The sequence below is a fragment of the Crocuta crocuta genome, unplaced genomic scaffold, assembly GCF_008692635.1.
Source record: "Crocuta crocuta isolate KB4526 unplaced genomic scaffold, BGI_CrCroc_1.0 scaffold229, whole genome shotgun sequence".
In the NCBI taxonomy this organism is placed as follows: Eukaryota; Metazoa; Chordata; class Mammalia; order Carnivora; family Hyaenidae; genus Crocuta; species Crocuta crocuta.
In genome coordinates, this window is record NW_027536464.1 from 7,907,381 (window position 1) to 7,922,575 (window position 15,195).

General features: G+C 41.3%; 1 protein-coding gene across 1 annotated transcript in view; it reads left to right on the plus strand.

Moving 5' to 3' along the window:
• MOGAT1 (monoacylglycerol O-acyltransferase 1) overlaps positions 1–15,195 on the plus strand; it is a 95,967-nt gene that overhangs the window by 49,362 nt on the left and 31,410 nt on the right. The window lies entirely within an intron of this gene.

Genomic DNA, 15,195 nt, shown 5'->3' on the forward strand with positions numbered 1-15,195 from the left:
ATGCAAACAGGCCCTGTACCTTGAATATAGAATATTGGAAAGCGATGACAAGCTCCACCTATCAAGCCAACCTTAATTTTCCTGAGGTCAGCAAGCAAATTCTGCTTCCAAATCATGTTATTTGTCACAAACACATTAAACTCTACCAGATGCCTTTAACCCAGAAAATCTGTATCGCTGATATTCTAGCTCAGGAGACCTTTATATATTTTTACATATTTTGTTTTAAATTGCCCTGTAATGACTGCAAAACTGGATCAGACCTACAGAGAAAACTCTAGAATGCAGTCTAGAACTGTAGCCAGATAATTATGGACACTGTAACACAGACATTTGCATAATTGCTCAAAGGTCTGTTTGTATGAGCTTCATGAAAATTCAGAAATAATACTACCCTAGATACTGGTTAAAACAGAAGAGTGATACACTAGATATGTTGATCTAATGTTTATTCTTTTGGAAACTATCTCTAAAATGTTACCTCTTCATTCCCTTAGAAGCTCACTATTTGTGTTCTTTTGAACTTTATAGTTAATTTTATAATCATGTTTAGTGCATGTATTTGTATGTAAGTATAAAAGTATTACATATGTACATATGTATATGTATACATATGTACATATATGTACACTATTTGTGCTCTTTTGAACTTTATAGTTAATTTTATAATCGTGTGTATGTATTTGTATGTAAGTATAAAAGTATTATATATGTACATATGTATATGTATACATATGTACATATAATACAACCTAGGCATAATGTATGTTATATTACTAATATATTACATATTTATAATATATTACATATTATATGTGCTATGTATTATATATACTACCCATAATATGTACATATAATTATACATATATAATATGTGCATATATACACGTAATAGGCAGCACTCTCTCCCTCCTAATAAAAGAAAATATATGCACGTAATTATACATATATAACATGTGCGTATATACACATAATAGGCAGCACTCCCTCCTAATAAAAGAAAATGGGTCACATAACTGAAGAGCCTAGGGATTCAGGTATGGATCCAGATGCTCAAATGGAATCCTCAGAACTCAGTCTTGCTCCTCAGTCTTCTCTCCACTGTGTTGACTTCTCTGTCACAGTCCCTTCATGGTTGCAAGGCGGGCACCAGCAAGAGCAGGTACACATCCTTACAGGGTCAGTGCTCCTAAAGGGAAAATAACTCTTGTTCCTAGAATTGGGTCTGGTTTGGCTCCTGTGTCCATCCCCGAACACATCACTGGGATCAAGAGATGGGGATATGCTGACTTGCCCAGGCTCTGTGGTTGAGTGACCCTTCCCTAGAGATGGGGATACTGTGGGGCCGGCTGGTTTTCTAAATCACATGGACAGAGATCACCCAAAGAAATCAGGGTGAATAGATTCTGGAAAGATAAAAATAAGTGTCCACTACAGCAACATTAACGTTTGACTTTTAGGGGTGCCTGGGTGGTTCAGTCGCTTGAGTGTCCGATTCCATTCAGGTCATGATCTCTCAGTTCATGAGTTCGAGCCCTGTGGCGGGCTTACTGCTGTCAGAACAGAGCCCACTTTGAATCCTCTGTCCCCCTCTTTCTCTTCCTTCCCCTCCCCCCTCATGCTCGCGCTCTGCCTCTCAGAAATAAACATTAAAAATTGTTTTTTGACTTTTAACAAAAGAATTGGAAAGAGAAGGTAGAGACTTCCAGAAAATGAATGAGGAATGGGGGGGGAACCATGGGAATGTAAGGAAAATGTTTTATAGGAAACTGGGCAAGATCGGTGGTTCATAACTGTGGCAATGTATCAGAAAAATCTAGGTAGTTAACAAAAAAAACACACAACAGATTTCTGTACCTTACCCCAGACTGACTGAAGCAGAATCTGGGAAGGTGGGGTCTGTGACTCTGTATCTTTTTAAATCTCCACAGGCAATATGGGCAGCTTATTCATAGACATGCTCTGGGCACTACTGAATGGGGTTGTTAAAGTACAGACTAAGCTGCTGTAGCAGAAAAGACTAGAGAGGCCTGAAGAAATTCATCCCTTTCTCATGAAACAGCTTGGAGGTGAACAGTCCAAGATGGTGCGTGTGTTTATTCAAAAACAGAGTTCCGGGACGCCTGGGTGGCTCAGTCGGTTATGCGACCAACTCTTCGTTTCAGCTCAGGTCATGATCTCGCGGTTTCGTGGCTTCGAGCCCGGCATCGGACTCTGAGCAGGCAGCACGGAGCCTGCTTGGGATTCTCTCTCTCCCTCTCTCTCTGCCCCTCCCCTAATCGTGCTGTCTCTGTCTCTCTTGAAAGAAAGAAAGAAAGAAAGAAAGAAAGAAAGAAAGAAAGAAGGAAGGAAGGAAGGAAGGAAGGAAGGGAGGGAAAGAAAGAAGGAAAAGAAAGAAATAATAAATAATAATAAATAAATCTAATAGAAAAATTACAAAACAAAGTTCCTTCCATTTGTTGCTCCTCCACCATCCCCTCGGGGGTTGTCCTTGTCTGTACAGTCGAAGCTGGCTGCCACCCCGTCCACATTCAAGCCCACGGGGAAAACAGAGGGCAGAGAAGCGCCAAGTTGTCAAGGCCAAGGCTCAGAAGTGCACGCGTCACTGACACTTTCATGCTGTCGGCCTGAACTTAGTCCACATTGCACAGCAAGAGCAAGGGAAGCTGGAAAGTACAGTTTTCTCTTGCCTGGGATATAAATGTGTATTTTCTCCTGTTTCCAAAAACACACCCTCACATATATACAGAAGTAGCCCGGTGGGTGTCTGCTCAGCTAAAATTGGACACCTGAAAATTAAACATTCATTACTTTCAGTTAAACGTGACAAATTGAATTGCATGAATCTTTATTTTTTTCCTGACACACCTCTGAAATGAGAAGAGAGGAATAAAAATGGTAAAAAAGTCAACAAGAACAGGGGAAGCAGTAAGAGGAGAAAGTGATGTCCGAGCTATTTCGCAAAATGGAAAGCAGACAGACAAGTGGTAAAGTGACTCACCAGAACAGAAAAGGCAGAAACTTAACGCCAGAGTGTCCAGTAAAAAGCAAGTGATTCCCACTGCAGGATTCTGGAAGGTCCGAGCCATTGAGGGGACCAACTATCTAAAATTGGGTGTGGAGGGGATCAAAACTGAAGGGGATCATCAAAAATCTCTTTAAGGGGCAGACTCTCAGATTCCCTACCCTAATGCCGGCAGCTCTTGCTCCTCCCTGAGCAGAGCATCAGAGTTTTGCTCTTGGAAATTCTAGAGAGATTCTACACTCTGGGAATACCAGGCTCAATAGAGAGGGATGGGGTGGTCAGGTCCTTTAAAGCAGGTTGAATAACAGTCTCCCTTCTGAATGGTAATTCCCATCTCTCTCCACACTGGGTTCACACTATCCTCAGCACCAGCTTTCTATCACCCTGATAGGAGAATGGATAATTCCTCTGTGGGGAAACCCACTAACCCAAGAAAGAAGACTTGCAGATTTCAATTTTATGTGTGTCTCCATCTGCCACAATATACTGAAGTCCACCAACCAATAAACTGTCTATTTACACAGAGCTGCTGGTCAGCATTTCAGTGTCAGTAATGAACATTCAAGAATTATCAGGCATTTCAAGAAAGCCTTCAACGGGAGATAGAACAGATGAGGAACATGAAACAGAGGGAAACTTCAGAAAATTTACCTTTAGAGGGACAAGAGAAATGTTGCAACAATAAAACAAGAACAGAACACTATGTAAAGAAGAGTGTTTAGAACAAAGAAAGTGACATAACTATAGAGAATGATGGGGGAGAGGGGGCAAAAATAGGTGGGAATGTAAGAGGGAGCCAAATCCTCATAATGCTTAGAAGAGAGCCAACAGATAAAGTCTCAAATAAAAAAGTCAAGAAATAGCAATTTAACCATGTAATTTAGAATGTAGATATAGATAGGGGTGCTTGGGTGACTCAGTTAAGCATCTGACTTCCATTCAGGTCATGATCTCATGGTTCATGGGTTCGAGCCCTGCATCAGGCTCTCTACTGTCAGTGCAGAGACTGCTTCAGATCCTCTGTCTCCCTCTCTCTCTGCCCCTTGTGTGCTCCCTCTCTTCTCAAAAATAAATAAACATTTAAAAAAGAAAGAATGTAGATATAAATACACAAAGGAGGGGCACTTGGGTGCCTCAGTTGGTTAAGCATCTGACTCCTGATCTGAGCTCAGATCTTGATCTCAGGGTCGTGAGTTCAAGGCCCGCGTTGGGCTCCATGCTGGTCATGAAGCCTACTTAAAAAACAAATACGTAAAGGAAAGGGCAAGTGAATTGAAAATTATTGACTCTGGAAGTGGGAATGGAGGGTGGGGGAGGGGAGGAAGGAGCTGCTGCTTTTCATTATAAGCCAATACTTGGCTTGTTGACTGGATTTGTTAATCCAAGCAGATAACAGAAAAATACTTTCTCAGACTTTTATTAGTTTTAATGTCATTCTAAAATATTTCATATATATCTTCATTAAAAATGTTAATACCTCATATCGTCAAGACCACTTCTTTGTAAGATGTGCACAGGATGTATAAGAAGACTCCATGTGGGGCACCTGGGTGGCTCAGTTGGTTGAGTGCCCAACTTCAGCTCAGGTCATGATCTCACGGTTTATGAGTTCAAGCCCCACATCAGGCTCTGTGCTGACAGCCTGTCAGCATAGAGCCTGCTTCAGGGGTACCCCTCTGTACCCTTCTCTCTGCCCCTCCCCTACTTGTGCTCTCCTCCACAAAAAAAATAATAAATAATAAAATAAAAAAAATACTCTGTGTGAAGTAATTAGTGAGAATAGATGCAGATGGACCTGGTAGAAGAGGCAGTTTATGAGAGAGCTCACAGACTTAAGACATGAAGGCATTTGGAAGACTCTAGAAACTTTCAGGAGGGAAAGTAAGAATTTCTAAGAAATCTGAGCAAACCATTATAGACCAAGCTGCCAAATATCTACAGAGAGTTAGCAGATGTTGTAGAAATCACAGATGCTCTATTTTTTTTAATTGTTTATATGTTTTAATAATCAGAAGTCATTTTGCTTGGATGATATTGGGAAATGAAGACTTGTTTTTCCCTTTAAGTTATAACCAGAAATCCTTTGCAGAGCAGTAAGTCAGACACTACTAATGGGCTTCTCAAAACCCTATCTCCCTGACTGAAATTCTACTGAACAGGTCAGAAGCATGTTTTCTCAATCTTACTCTAAGTTAAGAGTGCCTATGTGTTCCAGTTCTGGCCAGTGAAATTTAAGGGAGTCTGGTTAGGGACCTCTGGGGAATTCTTTTCTTCCTGATAAGGAGTTGGTGCACCGAGAGAGCTTCCACATGATGCCTGAGGACAATATGATGATGCCATTTTGGAGCTCTCTGTGGCCATCTGGAAACCACAAGGGCAAAGCCAAAGGAATTTCCAAAGACACCAACCCAAAGCTCTTGCATCAACAAATGTTAAACCAATAGCAGTAACTGTCTAACTCAAGTCTCCCTGTTATGCAAGAACTAAAAAAGCCAACTTTTCTGTTTTGTGCAACCAAAACCATTCCTACATTCACCATTGGTCCAAATATGTCATTGTATTTTTTTTTTAATTTTTTTAATGTTTTATTTATTTCTAGGAGAGAGAGAGAGAGTGTGAGCAGGGGAGGGTCAGAGAGAGAGAGAGAGGGAGTCACAGACTGAAACAGGCTCCAGGCTCTGAGCTGGCAGTCAGCACAGAGCCCGACGCGGGGCTCGAACCCACGAACTGTGAGATCATGACCTAAGTGAAAGTCGGACGCTTAACCGATTAAGCCACCCAGGCGCCCCATGTATTGTTTTTATAAATAATGTAATCTCGGTGATTAGGCTGTGTTCCCTGTAGTCATTGAGCGAAGGAAGGTAAAATGATCCACTCACATCAATATGATCTCACATCAGTATGATCATTACATTCCGTTTAAACACTTGTATGAAAGTTTAAAACAGCTTGTCAAGAAGTGTGCCTTGACATACAGATATTGCTGGTGTGATGGCACCTTAACCCCTCATCCTTGGGGGTGGCTTAGAAAGGCCTGGGGTGGTAGGGGTCTCTAGCACTGCCAGGGTCCGTGGAGCAGTGTGAACTCCTTCTGCGCTGCCTTAACCTTAACCCTGAGTGCCATCGGGTATAATGTGTCAGGAAACCATACTCCACGACTTATGCATAGCATTTATGTGCTCTATCTCTCTTGGTCTTTGAAAGAGTGTTGTGAAGGAATTATTAATCTCGTCCTCCAAAGGTAGAAACTGAGCCCTTGAATAAGTTCGATATTTCAGGATTTATAAAAGTCAGACAGGGGCGCCTGGGTGGTTCAGTCGGTTGAGCGTCCGACTTCAGCTCAGATCATGATCTCACAGTTCGTAGGTTCAAGCCCACATCTGGCTCGGTGCTGACAGCTCAGAGCCTGGAGCCTGCTTCAGATTCTGTGTCTGCCTCTCTCTCTGTCCCGTCCCTGTTCATGCTCTGTCTCTCTGTGTCTCAAAAATAGATAAAACATTAAAAAAAAAAGTCAGGCATTGTACCACTACAAGAAGTACTGTACCCTATAAAATTTGATTTTTAACCCATTCTCGGTTGACCTACTTTCACCTTTATCTGTTGATTCTCATGATAGATGATCAGCGAGCATTTGCTGAGTACCTGCCATGTACGTAAAGGCCTCAAAGAAGACCAGGTTGACTGAAATTCCATGAAAAACAAGTCAACAACAGGCACAAATGAGAAAAGGGTTAAGCCTATTACGTTTGCCTCTAAATTCTTATCATATTGGACCCGTCCACATGGCCTGATATTCTATTGGTTTACATGGATAAGAGTTGCTTTAAACAGTGAAAGAGGGGGGTGCCTGAGTGGCTCAGTCAGTTAAGCATGTACTTCGGCTCAGGTCATAATCTCACAGTTCATGGGTTCAAGCCCCGCATTGGGCACTGTGCTGACAGCTCAGAACCTGGAGCCTCCTTGAGATTCTGTGTCTCCCTCTCTCTCTGCCCCTCCCTCACTCACACTCTGTTTCTCTCTCTCTCTCTCAGAAAATAAATTTTAAAAAACAACAACAGTGAAAGAGAGTGATGTACAGAGGTGATGTAATGGCCAGGAAGATGCAATACTCCTCCCCAGGACTTTTAACATTGACACCCCCAAAGGAATATCATTATATGGGAAATAAAAAAGTTTACTTCTTGACTTAAGTCCCAATTAAAGAAAAAAAAAAGATAGTAGAGTGTCCCAATTCACACAGCGATTTGGTAGCTGAGTCAGAATTTGGAACCAGGGCTTCACTCACTCACTCTATGCAGCAGAGGGAAGAGGCAGACTTACCCCCAGCTCTCCAAGCTTATTTTACACTTCCCTCCAACACTACCAGACAGTCATGAACTTTGGATTGCTGAGGCAGGGTGGCGGGAGGAGGGAGCATTGAAACTGTGGTGATGTGTTGGAAGGGTGACTTGGCAACCACAGAACTCAAAGCTGAGAGAGCGAGGGTGGTTCAGCTGGCTCAGACCTCTTGATCTGTGGTCTGTGGGGATGTGACGAGACTGGAGAAGCCAGAACCCAAGACAGCGGCCACATTGTTCTGCAGGACCAAGGCCCCATGTACTTCCTCGCCATTTGTTTCTTTGGCCTCCTGAACTCCAGGAGATGGCATTGTCCTCGTCCCCTGTGCCAGCCGCTTATGTTGGGAGAGGGGGCAAGAATCTGTGTGGGAGCAGGCTGGGCTCCTTCCAGACGTGTGTGGCATTTCCACTTGTTTCGTTAACTTCCGGGGCTGTTTGTCTGGTCTGGGGCTCTGCTGGGCAGACATTTTCTTTCCACTTGAGAACCAAGATGGTGGGGCTCTGATAGGGAATGAGAGCTGTTCTGGGGATTCGAAGGCCGGTCCAAGCTTCTCTTTATACATGTGAGCAGAATGAAGTCCTGATGGGCCAAATGAATTTCCCCAAATCTCTAAACTACTTAATGACAGAAGCCAGAAATTCTCCCTGCTTGGGAGACTGCTAACCTCCTGGGTCTGGGCCCCTGGCCAACTTGACTTCTCCAAGCTGCAGTTTTCGCATCTCTAGAGAGTATAAAAGAATATTTTCTACAGAGACAGGAGGTGTAGGTATGATTATGCATATAAAGAACATACTGGGGGGGCGCCTGAGTGGCTGTTAAGGTTAAGTGTCTGAGTCTTGATTTCTGCTCAGGTCATGGTCTCACAATTTGTGAGATGGAGCCCTGTGTGCTTAACAGTTTTCTCTTCCTTGCTCCATGCCCCTCCCCCACTAGTGTGTGCTCTCTCTCTTTCCCTGTCTCAAAAATAAACAAACTTAAGGGGCGCCAGGGTGGCTCAGTTGGTTAAGCATCAGACTTCAGCTCAGGTCATGATCTCGTAGTTCACGAGTTTGAGCCCTGCATGAGCCTCTGTGCTGACAGTTCAGAGCCTGGAGCCTGCTTCAGATTCTGCCTCCCTCTCTCTTTGCCCCTCCCCTGCTTATTCTCTCTCTCTCTCTCTCTCTCTCTCAAAAATAAAATAGGTATTAAAACAAACAAAAGACCTCCTCTACATCAGTACTACTTTGTAGTTTGTCTCTTTCCATTCGGTTCTGCATGTCTTTACTATGCTAATCTAGCTGCGGGAATCACAATAAAAAGCATCCCATTTGTGGGGTGCCTAGGTGGCTCAGTCAGTTAAGCATCTGGCTTTGGTTCTGGTCATGATCTCACAGTTCACAGGTTCAAGCCCCGCATCAGGCTGAAGAACCTGGAGCCTGCTTCAGATTCTGTGTGTGTGTCTCTCTCTCCCCCTCCCCTGTTCATGCTCTGTCTCTGTCTCTCAAAAATAAGTTACATTTAAAAAAATTTTTCTTAAAAAGCATCCCATTTGCCAAAACTCACGGAACTTAACACCTAAAAAGTGTGATGTCTACTACATCTAAATTATAACTTAGTAAACTGAAGGGGTTTTTGTTTAAGGCATGTATTCCATTTCAAGCTATCAAGTCTCATTAAACTCATATAACACAGTCATTTAAAAAGGCCCCTACACAATTACGGTGCGCGACTTAAAATATGAAGGCTAAAGGTATCAATTTAGAGAGAACAGAATTTAAGTACTTTAATCTTACTCTAAGTATAGACACAACTGAGGTCAATGTGGGTGCAGTTAGGTATATTTGCCCAGAGGATCGGTTAGGTATTCCAAAAGTCTCAGCAGCCAATTAAGAAAATGTGTCCCATGGTTAGAGACAGTCGGTTTGGATGATTTTGAAGAAATTGCTGCTTTACCATTATAGTTTCTTTTTTTTAATAAATAGAAAACTGGTATTTGAAAACTTGAACGATTTGCATGAACTCCAGAAGTTTTTCCTCTGAAGCTTCGTGAAGTCAGAATAGATTTTCTTGTTTTCCTTTCTCCCAAGCAGATGTGACTTCACCCCTCTGGAACCTCATGACATATGGGAGTATCTAATTGTGTCACCATGATCTACTCTACATCATAATTATTTGTGATTCTGTCTTATTTCCTCTTCTGGATTTTTAGCTTTTTGAGGTCGGGACTGTATCTGAATGATATTCCCATTCCTCATGGTGCCTGGAATAGTGCTGAGTGAATGAAAAAATCAGTCGTTGTTGACTGATAAAACAGAATTAAGAAGAAATGCATTGGGGCGCCTGGGCGACTCAGTCAGTTAAGTGTCTGACCTCAGCTCAGGTCATGATCTCATGGTTCGTCGGTTCAAGCCCCACGTCGAGCGCTGTGCTGACAGCTCAGAGCCTGGAGCTTGCTTTGGATTCTGTATCTCCCTCTCTCTCTGCCCCTCCTCTGCTCATGCTCTGTCTCTCAAAAATAAATAGATTTTTTTTTTTTAAAAGAAGAAGCAGTGCATTGTTTCAGAGATAACTGAATAAATGGGGAAAAAATCAACCAACAAAATGGTGTTTCATTATTGGTAACTGGTAGGTGCAGAATTAAGAAGCAATATATTGTTTCAGAGGGAACTATAGGTCCTTGATTTAGTAAATAGACAATCTTCCATTAACATATCCATTATTTTTAAGTGAATGCTCTGACTGAGCCTAGAATTAGGACATCGGGGCTGTAATCCCAGCTCCGTGATTAGCAAACTGTGGGAACTTGGCCAAGTTACTTGAGCTTCTGAATATCAGTTTCCTCCTCCATACAATGAAGGGATTGAAGTCATTATTACATCATTACCAAAGTGGCTTCCAGTTTTAGAGTCCACCAAATGTGGGTCTCTCTGTGTCTATCTCAGTTCAGTGTCTTGGGCACAGGGGACCTTCAGGAAATCCTGTGACAGAATTGAAGGAGTTGGTTAAGAGGTTTGACTTTAGCATTGTTTATTTTGCAAACTCTTTATCAATAGGCTGAACTAGAGCTCAACATTATACTTAATTTGGAGGCTGTAACACTCAGTCTCAAATCTGATTTATAGTTTTGTTTTGTTTTTAGAGAAAAGGAACATTTAGAGATTATTTTGGACAAGGATTCTGAATCTGGGGCGTCTTAAACCCAAGGGGTTAAGGGTTTTGTGTATCCCTAAAATGTAGCCCTCAGAATTTTTATTTTTTTCATCAAGTCTGTGCCTGTGCTGTACTCATGTGCACACCCATGCGTGCACACACAGACACACGCGCGCGCATCGGCTCTCACACGAACACACACCTAGAATATAAAGCTCCAGGAGGAGAGCACCTCATTCTTGTTCACTAATGCACCCCAGTGTCCACAGAATGGGGCCTGGTGCTCAGTAAGCATTTGTTGAGTGAATAAATGTGTAAACCAAAAATAAGTGGATTATTTTGGAACCAATCGCAATTCAATATCCTATCCCTCAAACCTGAAATTCTTTTTTTAATTTTAATTTTTTATTTACTTATTTTATTATTATTATTAATTTTTTTTTTAGAAAGAAAGAGAGCACGAGTGGGGAAGAGGGTCAGAGAGAGAGAGAATCTTAAGCAGACTCCATGCTCAGCTTGGAGCCCAATGGGCTCAATTCCATGACCCTGAGCTGAAATCAGGAGACAGACACTCAACCAACTGAACCACTCAGGTGCCCCCCCCCAATTCCAAAATTCTTTAAAAATATGTAATTTCTGAAGATTCTAAAAAGTGACAATGGAATATATCCCAAATACACATTAAACTTCCTAAAAACCTTCTTTACCTATCCATCTCTCTCATATCTCATACAAGGCCAGGGATCTTGAACTTTCTTTTCTCTTTCTTCCCCAAACTCTGACCCATACCAGCTTCCTCATCTTCCTTATTTCTTCTATCCTTCCTCTACCTCCTAACCTATTATTTAAAAAAAAAAAATCTGAATATAATTCTCACACTATAAAATTCACTATTTTATTTTATTTTTTTAATGTTTATTTATTTTTGAGACAGAGAGAGACAGAGAGCAAGCGAGTAAGGCACAGAGAGACAGAAAGATGCAGAATCCAAAGCTGGCTCCAGGCTCTGAGCTGTCAGCACAGAGCCTGGCGTGGGGCTCAAACTCATGAACTGTGAGATCATGGCCTGAGCCAAAGTCAGATGCTTAACCAACTGAGCAACCCAGGTGCCCCCAAATTCACTATTTTAAAGGGTACAGTTCTGGGGGGGGTTGTATATTAACAAGGTTGTACAATCATCACCACTAATTTCAGAACATTTTCATCATCCCATGAAGAAACTGGTACCCACTAGCAGTCATTCCCCATTATCCTTTCCCTCACCCCCTGGCAACCACTAATCAATTGACTCCCTCTGGATCTGTTGGATTTGCCCTTCTGGACATTTTACACAAATAGGATCATATGATATGTGGCCTTTTGTGTCTGGCTTCTTTCACTCAGTATAGTATCTTCAAGTTCATACATATTGTAGTATAATGTATTGACCTCATTCCTTTTCTATAGCTGAATAATATTCCATTGTATGGATTTACCACATTTTATTTATCCATTCATGCAATGATGGCCATTTGGATTTTCCTCTTCTTAGCTATTCTAAATAATGTGGCTACTAATATTCATGCATGAGCTTTTCGGTGAATAACTTTTTCCATGTTTTTAATTTTCTTAGGTATATGCCTAAGAATGGAATTGCTGATCATAAGATAACTCCATGTTTAACTTCTTGAGGAATTTCCAAATCGCTTTCCATAGCCACTGAAACACGTTTACATTTTCACCACCAATGTCTAAGGCTTCCAATTTCTCTACAAATCAAAACCATGATGAGATACCACCTCACACCTGTCAGAATGGCTGCAATGAACAACACAAGAAATAACAGGTGTTGGGATGTAGAGGAAGGGGAACATTCTTGCACTATTGGTGGGAATGCGAACTGGGCAGCTGCTCTGGAAAAACAGTGTGGAGGTTCCTCAGGAAGTTATAAATAGAACTACTCCACAATCCAGCAATTGCACTACTACGTATTTACCGGAAGGATAAAAAAATACATATTTGAAGTGGTACAAGCAACCCGATGTTTATAGCTGCATTATCAGCAATAGCTAAATTATAGAAAGAGCTGAATGTCCATCAACTGATGATGGATAAAGAAGATGTGATATGCATATACGATGGAATATTACTCAGCCATCAAAAAGAATGAAAGTTGCCATTTGTAACAATGTGGATGGAGCTAGAATATATTATGCTAAGTGAAATGAGTCCGCCAGAGAAAGACAAATACCATGTAAACCATATGTGGTGGAATTTAAGAAACAAAACAGATGAACATATGGGGGAGGGTAAAAAGAGAGAGGGAAACAAACCATCAGAGTCTCTTAGCAATAGAGAACAACCTGAAGGTTGATAGAAGGATGTAGGTGGGGATGGGCTAGATGGTGATGGGTACTAATAAGGGCACTCGTTATGACAGGCTCTAGGTGTTGTATAAAAATGATGAATCACTGAATTCTACTCCTGAAACCAATATTGAACTGTATGTTAAGTAACCAGAATTTAAATAAAAATTTTAAAAGAATAAGTCCATACATACATAAAATATTTTTTAAAAGGCTTTCAATTTCTCCACATCTGTGCCAACAATTGGTATTGTACACCTTTTTTTTTTTTTAAATCAAGGCCATTCTAGTGGGTGTGAAGTGGTATCTCAGTGTGATGTTGATTTGCATTTCCTTAGCATCTTTTCATGAGTGAATTAGCCATTTGTATACCTTTGTTAGGGATATATCTAGTCAAATCTTTTGACCATTTTTAAATTGGGCTATTTGCCTTCTTATTGTTAAATTGTAAGAGTTCTTCATATATTCTAGATACAAGTCCCTTGTCAGATATATGATTTGTAAATATTTTCTCTCATTTTGTAGGGTTTTTTCTCACTTCTTTTATCTTTATCTTATCTTTTTTTTTTTTTTTGTAATGTAGTAGAGNGAGTTTAAGCCCCGCATCAGGCTCAGTGCTGACAACTCAGAGCCTGGAGCCTGCTTCGGATCCTGTGTCTCCCTTTCTCTCTGCCCCTCCCCTGCTCACATTCTGTCTGTCTGTCTGTCTGTCTCTCAAATAAATAATAAAACATTTTTAAAAAAGAGTTGGACACTCAACTGACTGAGCCACCCAGGTCCCCCTTTTTTTCATTTTCTTGATGATGTCCTCAGAAGCAAAAAAGTTTCCAATTTTGGTGAAGTGCAATTTATGTAGACAGATCTATTCTTACCGTCTGCATTAGCTCCCTGACCCTTAGGTGAATCAACCCAGCCTCTCTTATTACTTCCAGTCCTCCTTTCTACACATTACCCTGATGCGTATAATAAAGGCCCCACGGGGAGCAAAACAAATGCAGTGTCTTCTTTAGAGTGTGAAATGTGGAGGAATGTCTGTGACCTCCTATTTTGTCGTATTATCATCCCTTTTGGATATTCAAAAATATGTAACCACAGGGACGCTGGGATTGCTCAGTCAGTTAAAGTGTTCATGGTCATGGTCTCATGGTCCATGAGTTTGAGCCCCATGTTGGGCTCTGTGCTGACAGCTCAGAGCCCGGAGCCTGCTGCAGATTCTGTGTCTTCCTCTCTCTCTGCCCCTCCCCCCCTGCACTGTGTGTGTGTGTGTGTGTGTGTGTGTGCGCGCGCCTCAAAAATAAATAAATAAATAAACATTAAAAAAATAAAAAATATGTAAGCACAATGTGTACTTGTCTGAGGGTATGGCCTATAGATTTATTTTATCAGATTTTCAAAGCTATCTTTAATGCCAATAATATTTTTTAAATATTCATCTAGTTTTGTTGTTTTGTTTCACAGGAAAATGAGACTTTGAGCCATTGAGTGATGTGGCCAAGGCCACACAGTTTATGAGTTAGAGTTTTACAGATACTCAGGTTTTCCCTATCGCCTTTTCCCTTCCCCCATCAACATGGCCCCCGGGTATCATGCTGCCTATAGAATTTCCATATTGCAGGGAGGTTCCCCTAGGAGCAGCATTATTAATCCAGAGCCAACGTTTTAACAAATATTTATCGTCTGAGACTGAGGCCAGGCAAGAGTGACTTGGAAGTGTGTGTGGGCGCCGGGGAACAGGACTCGTCTAGGTGGCATCCAGAAGGTGCTGTGCTGGATGGAGCTCACACCAGAAAGTCACAGAACAGAAAAGGTGGGGAAAGAAGATGAAGGTAGGATCCACCACCCTTTGGCCTGGGTCTGCTGGAAACAAGTTGAAGATTGACATCACGGAAGTGCATGTGCTGAGGTGTGGACAAGAAATCAGAGACATTGGCACTACTTAGCTAAGTGTGAGGACAGGAAAGATTGTACAGTCGATAACCCTAATGACCCTTCTCCCACCTAGACGATTACGAAACTTTCTTTGAATGCTACATTAGGGAGGAAAAGGTGGTAACATTAGAAACTATCTGATTGGTTTTTCCATAAGTCTAAAATTATCTCAAAACAAAAAGTTAAAAAAGAAAACAATTGGCTTGATTTTTTAAATGGTGTTTTTGTTTTGTTTTGTTTTGTTTTGCATTTCCAGAGATTTATATTCTAGCAAAACATTTTTTGTCGGATCATAATGCAAAATATTAACTAATAACCAAATACAGCAAATCTTATTAAACGTATGTGTTTGTTTTATTTTATATTTTGAGCAGGTGGTACATTTCTAGCATTCGAAATTTTTAAATATTAGAGGAAAAGCAGTGAGAA